The following is an 18526-nucleotide window of genomic DNA, read 5'->3' on the forward strand; positions in this document are numbered from 1 at the left end:
TGAAGCCAATTGATTCAAGTAGTCCTATGGAAAACTGAAGAATTATATGGAGTTCGGGACAAGTTTGTTGCAAAAGTAAATACACTACAAATTCCCTGCAGTGTTTTAAGAATTAATGGAAAAACAAGTACATGGCTCAAATCAAAGACAAACTGTCACCTTTCATCCTGTTCTTAAAGCAGATATGATGAATGTTGTGTGCGATGAAGACCATGACACTGATGATCTCCATGTAAGTGGCTTAGTCTAGACAGATGACAGTACATGACCAGCATGAATTCATATGGATTCCTTTGCTATCTTGATATTTGCAGTTGATTTAGACTTAATGTCAATGTCAGGAGGATGAAACATAGCATTTCAGAAATGAAGGTGAAAGGATATTTGTGACAGTGTATGCTCTATGCCTGAAATCATTTGGCTTTCCTATAAGATTCATAGAGTCATGGAAAGATTTTGGTCACAAGGGACCTTCAAAGATCATCTAGTCCAACTTTCACTTGACCAAGTTACGCAAAGTCCCATCCAACCTGATCTTGAACACTTCATGATGAGGCACACAGACGTTTAGCCTGGTCTTGCGGAAGACTAAAAACTATTTTCATCACAAACTATTGCGAATAAAGTAGAAAATATTTTTTATTACCTGTAATGACGTGTTACAATTTTCTAAGAGTTTTTGAGTTAAACCCAAATAAACAAGAGCAAAGCATGAAGCAAGAAGAAACAAACCTCATTGATTTCAATGATCACCGTGACTCTCATACAACCACAGATTTCCCCCTTGGCAAGGGAAGTCTTCTCCCACAAGACATATAATGTGTTAGCCCTGAGGGCTGCTCTAAGATCTCTTTACATCTTTACCATTACAGCTGTCTTAGAGAAAGAGACTGGTTGTTATATGGGGAGCAGATCAGCTGCCTTACTCAGCTGCAGCATCTCTCCTGATGTTGCAGGTCTTTCCAATCTGCAGAGCAGTGAAGTGGTTGTGCACAGGCACCTTGCACTCTGCAAGGGAGACTTTGGCTGTGAGTCCAGTGCAGATTGCACTTGGAACCAGCTATCTAATTATTTCTCAGCCTCCCTGATATTGCACTGCCTTCTCACCAAGGATGTCCTTCACCTGAGCACACTTTTTGCAGACAGGTTTGCCATCTTTGCCTGCTACAGGAGAAAGGGGCACTTCCAGCAAACTGGAGTCTGCACTGCAGTGTCTTCCTTCAGCAGCTCCATCTGCATGGAAGTATTGACCACTGCTGGGGCAGACGGTACAGACCCCTCAGCCAGAGCTGCAGCCTTTGCTCTCAGACAAGCACCCACCATTCTGCCTTTGGGGTTAGGTAGGTTGAATTCCCTTGACCTGTGCAGCTGGCCACAGAACAGTGCCCAGCTCCTGGGTTACATGTACTTGGACGGTGGAATGTCCCTCCTTTGAAGAGGTGGCCTGCCTTCACATCCTCCTGCATAAATGGCGATGAGAACTGCTATGCCACACCCTGGCTGATACACCACACCGTTTGCACATCCTGTTTGCAGCACTCCCCAGGAAAGCCTCTTGTGGGAGGGGGGCATGGCCACCCTTGCTTCTGGCCTCACCTACACCCTATCAGCCCCTCTGTGAGAGGTGTGGGATCCTGGTAGGTCCCTGCACTCCCCTGGGGTTTCCCTGATTCAGGAAACCTCCCTGTACAACACGATCCCCCCTTCTGATGTGGAATGCACCTGCACAAGAGCTGTTCAACTTGGTGAGATCACCTTGGGAAACTAATTTTAGTTCTGGCATGGACCACAGGCGGTGTCGAGGTGCACATGTGCTCCCTGAATGCTGTCTCCTACTGCCACAGCTGGAGGCATACACAGCACTGGACTAGGCAGATCACTAGTCTGATTCAGTAAGGTATTATGTTCTTATAACTGTTTAAATTTTCATTACTGACTGCAACATGAAGTTTGAAAAGGTGCTAATGAAATCTGCCAGTAAAACAAAGACGCCTACCAATGCAGAGTAAGAATGGACTAACAAACAAGAAAGATCTGGGTAATCTGAAGGATGGGAGCAACAGAAGCATCATCAAACCTATTAACACAAGAATAAAAACTCATTAATATTTTGCTAAGGATTTTTGCTCAAAGCAATAGCTTGATATTGGGAAATGACAAAGTAAAGTCTCAAAAGGATGTGGCCATGAAAATACAGGTGTTATTATAGCAGAAGCATTTTCAATTGAAGTAGGAACATATTAATATCATCTTTGCTGTACTTCTCAGGAATATTTTTTGACATTTCAGACACCACCTGCAAGAAAAATTCACTCGGGTTGTACTGGTTTCAAGGAAGTGCTATTAGAATGTTTAGAGGAACAGCATGCTGATCTTAGGAGGCCAAATTTATCTCTAAACTGCAGTCACAGAAGATGGTAGAGTGCTGTGTAGGAATACAAGCTTTAACCTAGCAAGCTCAGATACTGTCAACAGTGCAATTGTAACAATAAATAGTTCAGTGCAGGCTAAATTACTGTCAAGATTGCAAAGCACACTCAAGCTATTTAATTAAAAGCTGCTCAGATATCTCTGCTCTTCACCCTGGTCACAGCAGCAGTAACAAGAAGGACAGATGTCAAGTTTTCTGTAAGGGTATCATTTATAGTGACAATCTAAAGCAGCCTTAGCTTAGTATAAAAAATAAATAAAAATAAAAATAAATAACAATAAATAAAACTGTAATGAGATAAGATTGCTTTCAGGAAATATAAGGCAAGCATCAGGAGGAGTGCTTGCCATTAGTAGCTATTTAATCTAAAAGACTATCCCAAAAAAACAAATGGATGTTAACCATCCATGAATATATTTACCCTGGAAATTAGAAAAGGCTTCTCATTAAGCAAACTGTTAGATGTTAGAAGAAACTTTGATTCAGAACTGTGGGTCTAAAACCTGTTTTTAATATAGAGCTTGATTAGATTAAGAGTAGGATTTAATGTTGAGATTTCTTCCAATGACCATCATAGAAGAAAACTTCAGATACTGCTATGATTGAAGACATGTATAGATTGTATTACTGTGTAGTACTGACTATGTCATTCTTTAAATGATAAACCATTTCTCACTTTTACATCAAGGGTGAGATGGACCCAATGCCTCATCTCTTCTTTCATGAGCTCAGACTGATGAATCCTCGTGATCAAGATTTTGGGTGCCTGTACAATAATCTATTTTCTCTTTAGAACTTTGTAACTTACATGATACAAGTGAAAATATCCAACAATTGTAACTTCATTTCTCATACAAATTCAAAAGACTAAAGAGCACAAGTTTGTATGAATTCCCTTCCAGTCTGTGCATAAACATTTTGTTTACAAAATATTCTGCTGTTCTAAAGAGAAGAAAACAGAATAATTCTTTCTTATTTATTGCAAATTCTGATATCTCATTTGGATCCCAGCTCAGCACCTCTCTAAATACCATTGACTTTATTGTAGTGTAAGTATCATTGATCAAGAAACAGAAAATTGTCAAGTCTCTCTTAATGTAGGAAAGCAGCTGCAAAACATAGCAGTACAGAGACCTTATGTGCAAACTGCACTTTTTTTTTTTTATATATGTAACAATGTTCATACTTCCAGAGGAAAAATAAATTTCTTGTTCCTTACTACAATTGAACTGTAGAGAAAAATTCTAGAAAAAAGAAATGTTTATTTTTTCATGCAAAGACTCACCATCTGTCATCTAATCTAGTTCTAATCTAATCTAGTTCTTTTCTGCTACAGTGTCCACAAGATGAAGGACTTCAAGCACTTTAAAATGAGCAAGTGACCGCTGCTCTCAACAGTGGAATAGTGGAGGGCACCATGCAATTCTTTGAGTGTATCACACAGAAGAGATTGATACAAGCAAAAAGCAAATCTACTAAAACTGAAATAAATTTCAAAGTGCCATCTTTAAGGTAAAGCAATCATATATGTATATGCATGAGTATAGAGGTAACATTTCCCTCTTGCATATTTTTAGTGACTCAATCACTGCCTAGCAGAAGATCAGTGTAACTTTCCCCCAAAAAAAACAACAAACCAAACTCACTGATTAAATAAAAAAGGAAACTTGTGTTTTTCAGGGGAAAGAAATATGGTAGAGTGCAGCACAAGGTTTCTGCTTTTAAACTAATAGAGCCACAATGACTGTGACCTCTTTCTGAGAGGAAACTAGATTTTCTTTGAAAAATCTGCCATCTGTACTATTTTGGATTTCTTTATATGGATTATCTTTGTGAGATAAAGTCATCTGCATCATAACAGAGGATCACGTTCTCATTTACAAGTAAGCTCCTTTACACTGTTTAAAGAACCTCCCCCATTTGCTTTAAGATCTTTCTGTGTTGCCATAGATGTGTAAACTAATCTCGCTAAAACTGGGTGAGCACCATGCTCGGTGTACACATAGGGAACTGAGCCATATGGGGAAAATCCAGATATGTGGATTGAAGGAAAAATAAATAGGAAAGAATAAGAGAGTTAAGCCCAAAGATGTGAACTATGTGACTGATGAATGAAGAACCTCAGGATTACTGGATTTTTTTGTTGTTTTATTTTATTTTATTAGAAAAGAAATACACAGAGCTGTAATACTTGTTTGTTCTTCTGGTCTCTGTAGAATGTGAAAAAAAAAAAAAAATTGTGGATTGCTGGATTTTCTAGCTTCTAAAAACAAACTGGAAGAAAAAGTAATTAATTGGGCCAGGTGAGAAGAATAATAGACTGGGTGAGTGGCCTTTGGGACTCATTAGTCTCTACTTCTGTATCAAACATCTAGGGAACAGGAAAGTATCTTTGGATAACATTTCACAAACTAATCTGGTTGTTGAGTTGTGCATTTCATCCAGCTGAGTAAATATTATTTGCAGCCAACCAAGTAAGCTGTTATATTAGCTATAGTGAAACTGCTGATTTTGAGCACTTAGAGTGGAGAAGGTCAATAGCAACCAGAAGAATTAATAGGGAAGTGGCTTTTATAAAGTTGCACAAAGTTTAGCCTCCCCTTATTTGTCAATAATACTTGGGTGGAAGACTGAATCTGCAAAGCCAAGGTAATTCTTGCCTTGGGTTGCTGTGACAACCTTGGCTTCTGTGCACAACCTGAAATTGCATGTAAGAACACAATACAACTGCAATTTGCAGATAGACTTAAGGGTACAGGGAAGAAAAGGGAGAATTAAAGGAGAGGGTGATTTTTATGGGCTTTATTCTCTTTGCTAAGAGAATCTAGCAGATTTTTGAACAGCATAATAGAGAACTTAACTTTGGGTTGGTTTGGTATATTGATTTTCTTGGTATTACAGCCTCAAGGTCTTCATTATCCTGGACAGTTAGGTCTACAGCTAACCATTAGTATATTGAACCAGTAAACTCCACAGTTTGTCCTAAAGTCCCAGATTAGCTTAACTGCAGCACAACTTGTCTACATTTAATGAAAAATAATAGTTTTTGCTTCATGAGGAAATAAAAGCTTATCAGCTTATCAAGGAACAGGAGTGGGGAAGGAAGGAAGGAAGGAAGGAAGGAAGGAAGGAAGGAAGGAAGGAAGGAAGGAAGGAAGGAAGGAAGGAAGGAAGGAAGGGAGGGAGGGAGGGAGGGAGGGTCCAAATTTAACTGTGATATTTGTGCAGATCAAGATGATGATAAATATTCCCAAGGCATCCCTATTCCACAGTTTAGACCTAGTCAGTTTTGACTTGAGAAGGGAAATTACAAGAAATCATAGGATTAAAATTACTCCCCTGTAGTCACATAGCTTCCACATAAAATTCAAGAAAATACAGGATGTATCTGTTCACCATTACAATTACTATTTCAATTCCAAAGCCACACAAATCAGAAGAAAGGACACATCTAATATCTTTTCAGTTGCTGTTTTTATTGATGGATTAATAGACCTAAACATCTTAGAATCCTCCAGTATGTCAGACAAAATCATAATAGATAAACTTCTTAGTAGTAATATTAACAATTCTGGAAGAAATTATATAAAGAGAAGCAATGGAGTCAAACTGTGTATCATGAAGAAGAAAAAGCAGGCAAAGATTTTCTTCATAAATATTCATAAAATAGATGTCTTCATAAATCACCTTTCAGAACAACTTTGATATTTCAGAAGTCTATTCTTCAGAGAAACTAAACATGCAACTTCACTTTGAGAGGATGAGGGCCTCAGAAATTGATACTTTGAATGTATTTGCCTTTTGTTGTTGTTTTTCATTGACACTGTTTGTTTCCATTAAAGCTGGATCAAAATCAGGAGGACAAATATTGTAAGAATCCTCTCAAAGGTCCTAAATGGATCTGTTTCCCATATTTTCATGGGTCTGCCTTCCATCTCACAGCCCCTTCATGCACAGCACACACACAAATGCACTTCTGACTAAAAGGGCTAAACAGTGAGACCAGCATCAAAAGAGCTTTATTTAAATGAACATTGCTGAAGAAAAATTAATATTGTGCATTTGTAACAGAAACCAAAGCCTAAAATTACACTCCCCTGACTGGGGAACAAAAAACCTACCATTCATCTTGTGTCTAATAACAGTCAGTTAATCCCCAACCAGATTCCTTATCCTTCTTCATATTGGCTTATTTTCTTTCACATGGATTCAATGAATATAAAGACAGAATCATAAAAATGCACAAGGTCAGATACACTCACATGTGCAGTTGCACAATAATGTGGGATTTGTGATGTGCTCCTGGATAAGTAAGGTATATTAAAAGGACTAAATGAATTAGCAGGATTAGCTTTGTTTATAAGAAACACTGTCACATATTTAATACAAAAAGTGCACAGATAGTACTAGATTCATTTTGCAAGCCTATGAACTCCAGAAATCTGTACTGAATCCTTTCAGTTTCCTCATGGCAATTTCCCATAATAATAGGGACTACAGATTTGCAGAAGCATTGTCATGATAATAAGCTCTATTTCAATGAGCAGCAGTTTTGCTCAGGTAAAAAAAAAAAAAAGAATAATAATAAAATTATAAAATTATAAATTATAAAATATATAAATTATAAAATAATAAAAGAATAATAAAAAGAATTTTTAAAAAAGTATTCTCAAATTTTAAAAAGACACTCTAAAGAAAATACTTCCAATTTCCAATGTCATAGACAGCTGAAGGCAAAAATTTTTAAGGGGATTATTAAAAGCATTTTATAAGCAGTTTTGTATTAAATACATTTTAATAAAAGTAAAATGTATTATTTCTTTATAAAAGCTAAATATGAAAGTTCAGAATTTTTGTGGAAGATGTAAAAAGTCTATCCTGAGAGGACAATTAAAGTTACTCAGTTTCATATGATCCTGAGATGTTCCATCAGACAGTTGCTAATGATCTCACCAGGGACAGTGTGTAATTCTCTTTGTCCAATATTTTTAGAAGACTAGGTATTAAACACTCTATTCTTCTATTTTTCTTCAAAGCTTCAGTGCTGGCTGCAGATATGTGAGACAGGAATCAGAAAGGAAGGAGATGGGAGAAAAGCTAGTCCTGTTTCTGGCTCATAGTGATACGAATAATGTCCAGGGGCTGGTGCTCTGACAGTGCTGGAAGCAAAGAAAGTTTCCTCCATCTTCTCCACTGTGGAAATAATGCTTTTATCTCAATAATTTGCAGATGAACTGTTAATATTGAGGGATTATTACCTTATAGGAGAAACCTGTCTTCAAAGAGCAGGTGTACACAAGTCCCTGGTTCAGCAAGTTGCCTAGTCATGCTCTAGGCTTAAATGAATGGGTGACCTAATCATTGACTGCTATCAGTCAGTGGCAGCAGTAAACAGCAGCTCATACAGTAGCTGACCAAGGGCTGTCTTTTCATTCCATTTTCAGGGTAAGCGAGACAAAACATGAGAAAATCTGAAGTCTGCATTCAGATAATGGGGCTGCTGTGTGGGTTAACTTTATACTGATAGTGATAAAACAAGCACTGAGGACGTCATCTAAGTTATCCTGTGTATTAGAAAGGTACTTGCTGTTAAATGTTTCTGGTAGACACATTCAGATGCTGTTCTTCTCAAATTACTGTTTGCAATCTAACAACTGAAGCCTAACCAACTATCTTGCTGAAAGAGAACTTCCCTTTGTTTAGCTTTTTCTGGAGTTATAAATTATTTCACATGAAACACAAAAAGCTGCCTCCATCCTTTTGTAACAGTACATACAGGTAAAGTTTTATGAGCACCAGCAAACTCCATCCAAAGACACACGGACCTCTCACCTGCTGGATGGCAAAGTTGGAGTATGCTGAGCTTCCCAGGGGGCTGAAATGTGACTAAGGCTTTTCTTGGGAGAAAATACTTGCTGGGTGAAAGAGGAAAACATGTAACTTAAGGTTATAGGATTTATTATTCTTTATTACCATTTGATTTTTTTCTACATATTTTTCCTTTATTTCCTTCCTGATGCTACTCTCCTAGTGTGTTTATTTGTAAAGCCCAGTAAGTAAATAGGTAATATGTAAAATAATTCAATTAGCAATAAATTACAGCTGCTGTGTTAAGAATAGTCACTACAGATTCCAAAGGTGGCTTCAGAACAGAAAGCCTGTAGCAATATTATATCAGCCATGCAGACAGCCCCTATTGTTTCACATGAAATGATGCTTCCTAGTTCCTCCATCAGCTGGTTACCAAGGCTTTTTAATTGTTTCTGCTACTTGATACAAGGGAGTACAATGTTTGAATGAGATGAAAAACAGATTAAAAAATTAGATCCTCTAAGGGTTTTATCTTTAAAAAAAGAGTTCCTATCTAAACTATGCAAACATGTAAGATACAGAAAAATGTATTTCTTATCTTTTTTTTTTTTTTTTTTCCTTATTGCAAGAACTGCAACCATTATAAATAATGAAAAATTTTAAGCCAATGAGTGTTCCCACTGACCACACTCGGGCTATTCTGATGCAACCAGACACAAGTACATGACAGGCTTGCAGAGCTGGGGGCTGAGCATGTAATCAGGTTAGAGAAATGGAAGACTGCTGAAGCCTGATTAAGAACTTTTCAATAAAATGTTAAGTCAAAAAATGCTTATGCATCAAATGTGAAATTTATTCTGTTAATGCAAAAAGATGTCTCAACCTCAGGCAAAGGAAGACTTCCATGTGGAGAGAAGAATACCACTAAAGAGAGGTTCACTCCTGAACAATCAGTCCACTTACCTAAGCCACAAGTGACTGATGTTTAGGTATCTTTTTTCTGCTTGACTTAAACTAAGAGGTGTTAGCTGGTTCCCTAGATAAGGGCCTACTCTCTCTAGTTGAACTAGATTTCATATACTCACAAACCTACCTACACTTATTCCTGTCCACCACAGACACCATAATGGATTCTGGGCTACATGTGATTACTAGTGATTGTTTATATCAGTGTGTCCAGGATAAAGTATCATAGGTCGAGGTCACTTTTTTTAGCCAGGAAAGGCAAGGGCACAGTGCAAATTATAGCTTAATCATTTGATATACCTTACTCGTCTTATTTCTGAAATAAATGCCATTTTGACTATGTGGCCAGCGGGTGGCCCTTCTTTCCTCCTTTGCTCATAATGTACTTTTATATGCTATAATTTCCTGAGATTTACACATACTCTCTGAGAAAATAATTAATTTCAACTAGCACAGTTGCTTCTGTCATCTCTACTAGGGAACGTTTATGGCAGGATGCAGTCTTGCATCACATCTTCTTCAGCAATAAAGCCAATTGAAGTGATCCTGCCTATGTTTTCTGGAGTGTGCCAACTCTTTCCTGAACTCTGCTCTATTTTTGAGGCCATGCTGTAGAACAGACCTGTGAAGCCTTAAAACAAATCCTTGCCCAAGAAAGGATCTCCCACACTGAGACTATGAGGCTATCATACTGCTCAGACTTCATTTTTATTTATATATATTATCCCAATAAGGACCTACTAATTTGAGCATTGGCCATTGCCTGAATCTTGATTTTTTTTTTTTTTTTTTTTTTTTTTTTAACAGAATGACGACTTAGTCCCACAGGTGTCAGAAAGGAACCAAAGCAATCCTGTTACAGAAAGACTAAATGCTACGTTGCTGCTATGTTAGCTAGTCTATTAAATGTAAAACTTGGTGTTACCTGTGACAGTTCCTGCTGGTCCTATACTTTATTGTGGACAGAATTACAGGAGTTTGTGACCTCATTATTAGTTGCGAAGTCACAACACCTTGTACTTTGATTAATTTTTAGATTTTTACTATACTAGTTTGGAACTTGTTAATTTTTAAAATCAGACAAGTGTGGAAATACACCAGTAGTTAGTGTACTTCACATGAAAGCAGCAGTTACGTTTTCTTACCTTGAGTAATATTTTTTTCCTTTTTGCCTAATACATGAACACAAGAAGTTACATTAGTAATTTTCTAGTATATTCAATATGAAAAAAAAAAAAAACCACAAACAAACAGGTAAACAAATTTGGGTGTTCAACTTCATAGAAATAGAAGACTTCAGCAAGTTTAAAATTTTCAACTGTAACATTATAAATGCAGTTATCCTTTCAAAGGAAACACATAAATATGCCTTGTTTCAAGTCAGCATGCAATTTTCTTATTGTGTTAGTCCACTGTTAATATTTTCTGACAGCAACAGTCACAATTACAACTTGCTTTGAACATTTAGTAGAATATACTGAAAAAGATAAATTGTTTGGTGTTGATTGGACAAAAAGCTTGTTCCATTCTCTCATAATTAATTTACAACACTATAAGTCACAGAATTTAGTAATTTTTAGAGACATATGCCTTACTTAGCAGAACAGGGAAAATGATACATTTAATCAGGTTTCCATTCTTAGGAAGTAAATAAAGACACCCTATTAATGAAAGTTTTAGGTTCCACCGAATACATTCTTAAATATCACCTTTTCGGTTTTACATTCACTTTTTTTTTAAGATATGGAAGACAGATTAAATAACCATTTTGCTTTGCTCAATGTTAGTAAGACAGGACCAGAAAAGTGACAAATTTTAAATACCATATGTAAAACTATGAATGAACAAGAGGGTCCAGAGAAGTGCCAAAATAGAAATCAAAGTCTAGAAAAGTAGGAAATAATAAGAGAGCTGCAGTTATTTATTACAGAAATAAAAATCTGACTGGCTACAAATGCATAAATACTTCCAAAAAACTTAAAATACATGAAAGGCTATTCCAAAGAAGAATAGAGGAATTTGTTCTCCATATTCATCTTGCATAGAAGAGGTAATGGTCTGAAATTTCAATAGAGCACACTTGTATAAACATCAGAGAAAACATAGGGACAGCTGGGAGATGAAGCAAATCAATGAAGGTGGTCATTTAACTTCCTAGAGGAGTCTTCAGGATGCAACAAACATCTGACAATAATGATGTTGAAGTCAACAAGCCTGCTTTGAGAAAAAGACTGATGGGCTATACCATATTTGAAGATCTTTCCAAATTCTAATATTTTCGTTTCTTCAGGTTTTCTACACAGTAAAATCTAGTCAACTTGGATGTACAATAATAGTTAAGGCATGGTGTACGGACTTCAGGAAAGCTTTACTTACCAAAGCTTTTGGCTTTACAACACATTCTGTATGACTTATCTAGTCCTTTTTTTCCAGCTGCCATCACATCTTGCTTCTGTGTCTTCATTTTTCATCACAGTTACTGATTTAGAGCCGTACAGGTTACAATTACCTCTCACTTTCTGTGAAGCCCAACCTGAACTCTATTACTCTTATCAATTTTTTCTTTCATTATTATTATTTTTTTAGTCTTGCACTGTCACAGTTTCAGAGCTACAAGTTGCAGCATTTGAGTATGAATATACCTGCTAGTATTTCCATCCTTAGAAAAATATCTGGTACAGCTTTCCATGATAATTCTCAAGAAATCACCTATCACAGACAGTAACTGTCATAAAGTCAGTATTTCTTGCCCATTCACCTTACCCATCTCCTTACACTTCCTAAAGCAGAAAAACCCTACAACCAACAACAGAATTACATTGAGAAAAAATTATTTTTATCCTCAGAGTCTCAGCTATGCTTGCTTTAAAAACTTTGCCCTCTTCTTGTTGCCATTAGGAACATCCTTTCAGCTCACCCTGCCCTATTCCATGGCTTCTGAGTTCCCCACTAAGCAGGGGTGACAGCACCCAGCTGTTAACTAGATTAAAGATAGCTTAATATGTGGTAGGCATGCATTTAATATATTTTTTAGACTAAATTATATCAAAACAATCTCCTTTTGGAACAGCCTCATCTCTTTGCTCTTGTATTAGCTTTCCAGTCTTTCTGTTGAAGCTGTGGGCTGGCAGAACAGGGAATACAGGTTTCATGATGTCAGGGGAGAGCTAAATGAACAGAATCAATTTTTTGCTTCCTCCCAAATTAACCCAAACAAAAATTATCTTCAAGACCTTGAATGAAAATACAGTAGGTACAAGTCTAAGATGAAATTCAAACTAAAAAATGTAGTCTCTTTTTTTACTCAGGATAATATATATATTTTGCAATCAACAAACTACAGAATCATAAAATGTCCTGACTTGGCAATATCAGCAGCCAAGACTAAACCCAAGGATATACTTCTCCCATCTGGCTCTTCTAATTATTGAAGTCTTCTATGTTGCTCTTCAAGAATCACAATTTTTTCTGTATAGGAGCACAAATTCAACATTCAGGGAGTGGGAAAGGGAAACAAGATGAGAGGAGGAAAAGTGTACTCAGGTCAAATGAGACTAAATCTGGTAATGAGATAATTCTCTGGTAGGTATAGACTAAGGCTAGCAGGTCACTGTCTTCAGTTTCCTGGGTGAGTGCTGTAAGCAGAAGAAAGGCAATATAAGAGATAGGAAATGGACTATCTATCTCCACCATTTCTTAAAATTAAAAATTAACTTAAATTCACTTCTCCCAGCTGTAGCATCTCTTTGAAGGACAAAGATCTTTCATGGCAAAACTGGTTAAAGAGTGTGCTGGTTTGACTGAAAATGAGTTGATTTTCTTCATGCAGTTAGAAACCATTCTTTTTCATAGCTAGCATGGTCATTATTCGGACTTAGTTTGAGAACAAGAGATAACACAGAGTAATGTTTTTAGTTGCTCTGGCCTGAGATCCAAGGACATTCTGAGTGTTCTGCCCACAGGTGTGAGGCATCGAGGAAGCGGGGCATAGACAGGGCAGACTTTGACTGACATCCTGATCAATAAGAGTATTCCATCCTGTTACCATCATGCTTCATATTTAAGGAGGGTCAGGATCTTCTGCACCCTCTCGCTTCTTCGCTCTTTTTGTTGCAGCTGGGGGAGTTCTGTTTGGGATGTTTAGTTAGGTGTTTTGCCGTTTTGCAGAGTGCTCTGGGCCTTACTGCATTCTTTCCTTTTTTCTCTCTTTGGGATCAGTTGTTTGGGACTAGGGGCTGCTTCCTGGGACTGGTTGCTTGGTGTGGACAGAGTTCATGAGGAATTGCATTGAGTGTCTTTTATTTTACATTCTATTTCTATTTTCTATATATATTTACTAGTAGTGCATTAGCATTTTGTTAGTTTATTAAACTGTGTTTTTTTCAGTCCAAGTTTCTCCCTTCCCTTTTGATTCTATCCCCTATTTGGGGCGTTGAGGAAGGGGGCGAGTAAGAGGCTATCGTGGTTGTATTGCTAGCTCAGGTTAAACTATGACAAGGAGACAGGCTAGCTCTAGTGCCTAAGCCTAAAGAAGAGGGAGAATTTACAATATCTTTTAGTTATTTCTTTTTTTTTTTTTTTTCCTTAAGGAAAACCTTGAAAAAGACATTCACTTGTCCAAATCTATAGTTTTCCAAATTCAAGACAGTCACAAGGACCATTTGTCTTTTCCATGACAGGTGATTTTTTTTATATCTTACAAATATTGCAAGACTTCCATGGATGAAAGTATTAAATAATGCAAAAGCAATGAAACTGCTTTGTCCTCTTGTCAAAAAGGAAAATATAGAGAATGAAAGGGAACTACAATGGAAGAAAGAGTTCCGCTATTTAAAACAGGAAAATTCTAGTTCTTTCTTTTAAGTTTGGATCAAGTTTCTGAAAACACAAAATGAAGGGATAGATCATGTAATATGTGGAGAAGCTTCTAGGAAGTTCATATTTGTGGGTCTGGAGCTGGGCAGAAGGAGGGTGGAGAGATAGGTACAGATAAGGCTCACATCTAACCTGCTCATGTGGCTATCTACCGTTTCATAAACTGCTTAGGAATATGGGGACTTTTCACTGGATTAAATTGGACTAAATATGATAAAAATCTGGCCCTTAGCAATGCAAGACTGCTTTTGGAAATTATTTTGGAAAACATAACAAGAAGTAAATTTGCCTCAAGAAAACCCTAAAGTCTCCTGCAGCAATATCAGGAGCTCTCATACACGAGATGACAGCAGCTGCTGGGTTTTAAATCACTACATCACACACAGACCAGCTTTGCTCTGAGCAGAACAAGACATGACAGGGCTACAATTAGCCAATGGGCTTTACACACACTGGACTTGAACCCATGGAGTCAACGGCAGGAGTTTTCATGGAAGTTTTCCAGTACAAACACGTCTTTCTGTTGCCATAGTAGATACAGAGCTTCTATCTTCTTAGCTGCAGACATAGGCTGGGAGAACAAATCATGCCCTTTTATAATATTTATACTCTGAGGCAAACATAAAAAAATAACCTAATGTGTTTATACACACACAGCTAGCCTGGCTTATCTAGGAGTTTTCCAGGAGGTTTTTTTTTTCATTTCCATTTATCAGTTTCAGTTTTTTTCCACTGGCTTTCACTGCCTGTGACAAGAGTTTATTAAACATACAGGGACAAGTTCTCTTTTATATTCATAGACAGTTTTCGTTTTGCAATAAACTGATGAGTTCTTGTAATTTAGCCAAATGTTTTTAGTTTTTTGAAAAGGTTTTCTGTGCCTCATTACACATATCTCAGAACTACCCATAGGAAATAAGCTAGCCATGGGAAAGAATGGGGAAGTTTGCCATCCTTTCCTGACCCCAATATTTAAGTTTGGTGCAGCAAATGTGATAATTTTACCATTACTTCAGGCATGATGACTAGTGTCTCCAAGCCATTCATTTAAGTTGTCCTCCCACACTCATTGCTCCTTGCTCTGCCTGTATGATGCAGAAACAAAAGAATAGAATATATGAGAGATGATATGCACAATATCTTACTGGACCAAAACCATTACTCATCCCTTCTGAAGAGCACAGGGACTCAGAGGAAGAAGACCATACCTTTCATCTCTGTTCAGGACTAGTTTAATCCTTTACCCATTGTCTGGGAGGGAAGAGACAAAATAGGTTTTATAAAGCTGACCACCAAGATATATTAGAAGCAAAACTTTTACTCCTCCTCTGGAACTGCACTTTTGTGCAGTGTGCAGCTCTCTGCCCTATCACAGGATATTTTACAAAGACAGCATTTTAATCTATATCAGCACAAGGTACACAAAGTACTTCGTCTCATGGTGAGGTTAAATGGTGCTCTTTGCCCTGAGGCAATCCCACTGCTGGAGGCAGTAAAGAACAAAAGGCACAAACTAAAGCCAAGTGATTTCTTCACTTTTAGCACATACACTAAAGAACTGTTTTGATCATGTTGCAGCCATTTGCAAGAGTGGGACAAATTAATGAAGTAGATTTAGCTCAAAAACTTTTTTGGACAGATCCAAAGATTGCCTCAATAACCAACTAGTTAGGCCACTTGTTCAGTGTTTACAGACTGCCTGTGCTTGAGGACCTGGGAACCACATCTCACATCTCTGAGGAGAATGGTTTAAAATCTGGGTCTAGGTGCTCTCAAGTGTCTCCAAGACCGTGACCTGTTTCGTACTATATACTGTTGTCTCCACCAAGAGAGTAGTGATGTTCCCTTTCTGGCCTGGTGGGGAGTGCAGGTAGGACACAGCACTTTAGTCTGCAATACTGGGAGCTTTTGCATAGTTACACCCAGTCGAAAAATACAGAGAGAATAAATGAGCTGAAAGACCTGACTTGAGACAAAGGGCTATGAAGGGTTGAGTGCCCTTCGGAGAGTTAGAGCCACTAAGCCCCTGAGTCATGGCTGAGAAGGATGCAGTCCCTGTCCCTCAGCCCCCTGCCCCCAGCCATGGGCACCCCAGCTGTGTGATGCAAGAGGAGGCAGCAGCCACTGATGTTTTCCTCCACATGCCTCCAGGACAGCACACTGTTAAACAAAACCCCCCTTTTTCATTTCTTGACTCTCCCTCTGGACAGAAATCCTGAAGAAGTTCAAACATGTGATTTGAGCTAAATTTCTCCTCTCTCCCTTCACCTGCCTTTGTCTAGTTTGGCTGCCAAACTGAGAAAAACACAAATATTTACTCAGTTTTCATTTTAAGCCCTGCCATTCACTTCTGCCTGAGCAATGTTCACACCGCAGTATTCAATAACATCAGCATCAAGCTATGTTATTTAGCCACTAAGGCTGAAATGCTTTCTGTTTGCCAAGATGAGCCCTAAAGTGATCCTAAAGCAGGAGCAGAAACTTCTTTCTTATTTCTCCCTCATTGAAGGCATCTTCAAACGCTTTATAAGCACCCTGCTTAGTATATGAAGTTGGGAAAATTCTCTATCCATAACATTATGATTTATGTCGCCAGAAGAAAGCAGAGTCTGACAGCAGGATGAAGAGGAAAAGCATTTTAGTCGAAGTATCTGCAGCTTTACTGCTTGTTTGTTTTCTTTCACTAAGTTCTCAAACAGTTGAAGAACTAACTAATTGAGATCAAACACTTCCAACAAAACCCACTTCAGATTTTTCAGGAGCTCAAAGAGTAAAAGAAAATAATATTGTGGAAGTCCAGAGACAAAAAAAGGACAAGATTTTGAGATGTTTACATGCTTAAGTATATAAAAATATACCTGTAAGATCTATTAGCAAAGTAATAGAAAACAACACAGTCAAAAAGTTCTGAAAAGGTAATAGCATGCACAGTAGATGGACCATATTCTGCACTGATTTTCAACTCAAAATGTCAAATTGTTAAGGTGGGATTTTACCTAAATTCATTTTCCCTGAGAACACAAAGGTTATTTCGATATATTCAAATACATTTTTAAATGTTAAGTTCTAAAATATACATATATATATCATCACATATATTTTTTTCAGCATCTTAACTTTTACAAATATATTTTAAAAGTTCTTCCAAAAAATCTTTACGATTTGACTCTTCTATCTTTGGTAGGATTGAAGGATAGCATAGAGACACCAATGAGGCTAACAAACCCTGATGGGTTAGCTGAGCTGGAGAGGATAGGCTTATCTAACCCAGAAAAGTTTTACAGATTTCAGACCTCTCTATTCTATCCCAAACTGGTATAAAATGGTCAAATCCACCAGAAGTTTGACTGAATCCTTCACCTCAAAATGTTATTTTTTGGTGGTTGGCTAGCTTAGATTTTACAAGGAAAAGTTCTTTCTGACATCAAAAAAATGGTAAATCTTGAAAGAGAATGTTTGACAGTTTTGCCTTTTTCTCAATTCTGTTTTCAAAACATGGATTTTTTTCAAGTATCTCTGCCACTAACTTTCTCCTGGGATGAGGCTTTGGAAAATACTAAGAAGCTTTTCAACTCATGGAATTTACATTATTTTACACCTGGATGAGAGTTATCCTTTTTGATACTTCACTGCTTACCTGGTGACATAGATAATTTCTTTTGATGTTTTATCATTTCTCATCATGCATTTGCACAAGTGCACTGCTAAGAAATCCAAATAATTTCATCATGCCAGAAGTGTAAATAAGGCATAACTAAAAGGTTCTCTGGGGCCACTTTATGAATTTGTTAAAACAGCCTAATGAAAAAAGAAATATATATATATATATTAAAAAGTGATTAAAATAAATATATGGAAAATATTAGATTTACCCATTACATTGGGAGAGAGCTGGATGAACAAAGCACTGATTAATAGGATAAAGCTCTCAGAAGGAAAAATAATGTGACTCAAAAGGATTTGCCAGTCTGGACGAAACATTACTACTTTATGATAATTCTTATAAACACAGGGAGCTGGTGAATACATTTTCTTGAGAGCAGCATAGTAATGGATTTTATCATCAAGACTGTTGCCTGGATTCAAATGTTTCTGAACAATACAAATCAGTAATTCTTGAGATGGGTAAAGCATAAGGATATAATGGGTAACTTCAAGAGGCATACATTCACCTATCCAGTAAATTCTGTTCTGACATTTCAGGATTTACACCCCTGGCAAAATAAAGTTTATGTGATATGACCATAACAGTTGAAACATACACCCATAGATTGTAGCAGCAGTTGACACTTAGAGTTATTGGTTTCAAGGAAATTTTTATATTCTTTCATTCCAGCCGTGAGTGATTACCTGTAATTAAAAGCACATACAGAAGACTAGGTAATGTCCAGTTACAAAAATTAGAAGCTGTACCAGCCGTGTGGGTTGGATAACTCAGAACTG

This window comes from Columba livia, chromosome 1 (assembly GCF_036013475.1).
Source record: "Columba livia isolate bColLiv1 breed racing homer chromosome 1, bColLiv1.pat.W.v2, whole genome shotgun sequence".
Taxonomy (NCBI): Eukaryota; Metazoa; Chordata; class Aves; order Columbiformes; family Columbidae; genus Columba; species Columba livia.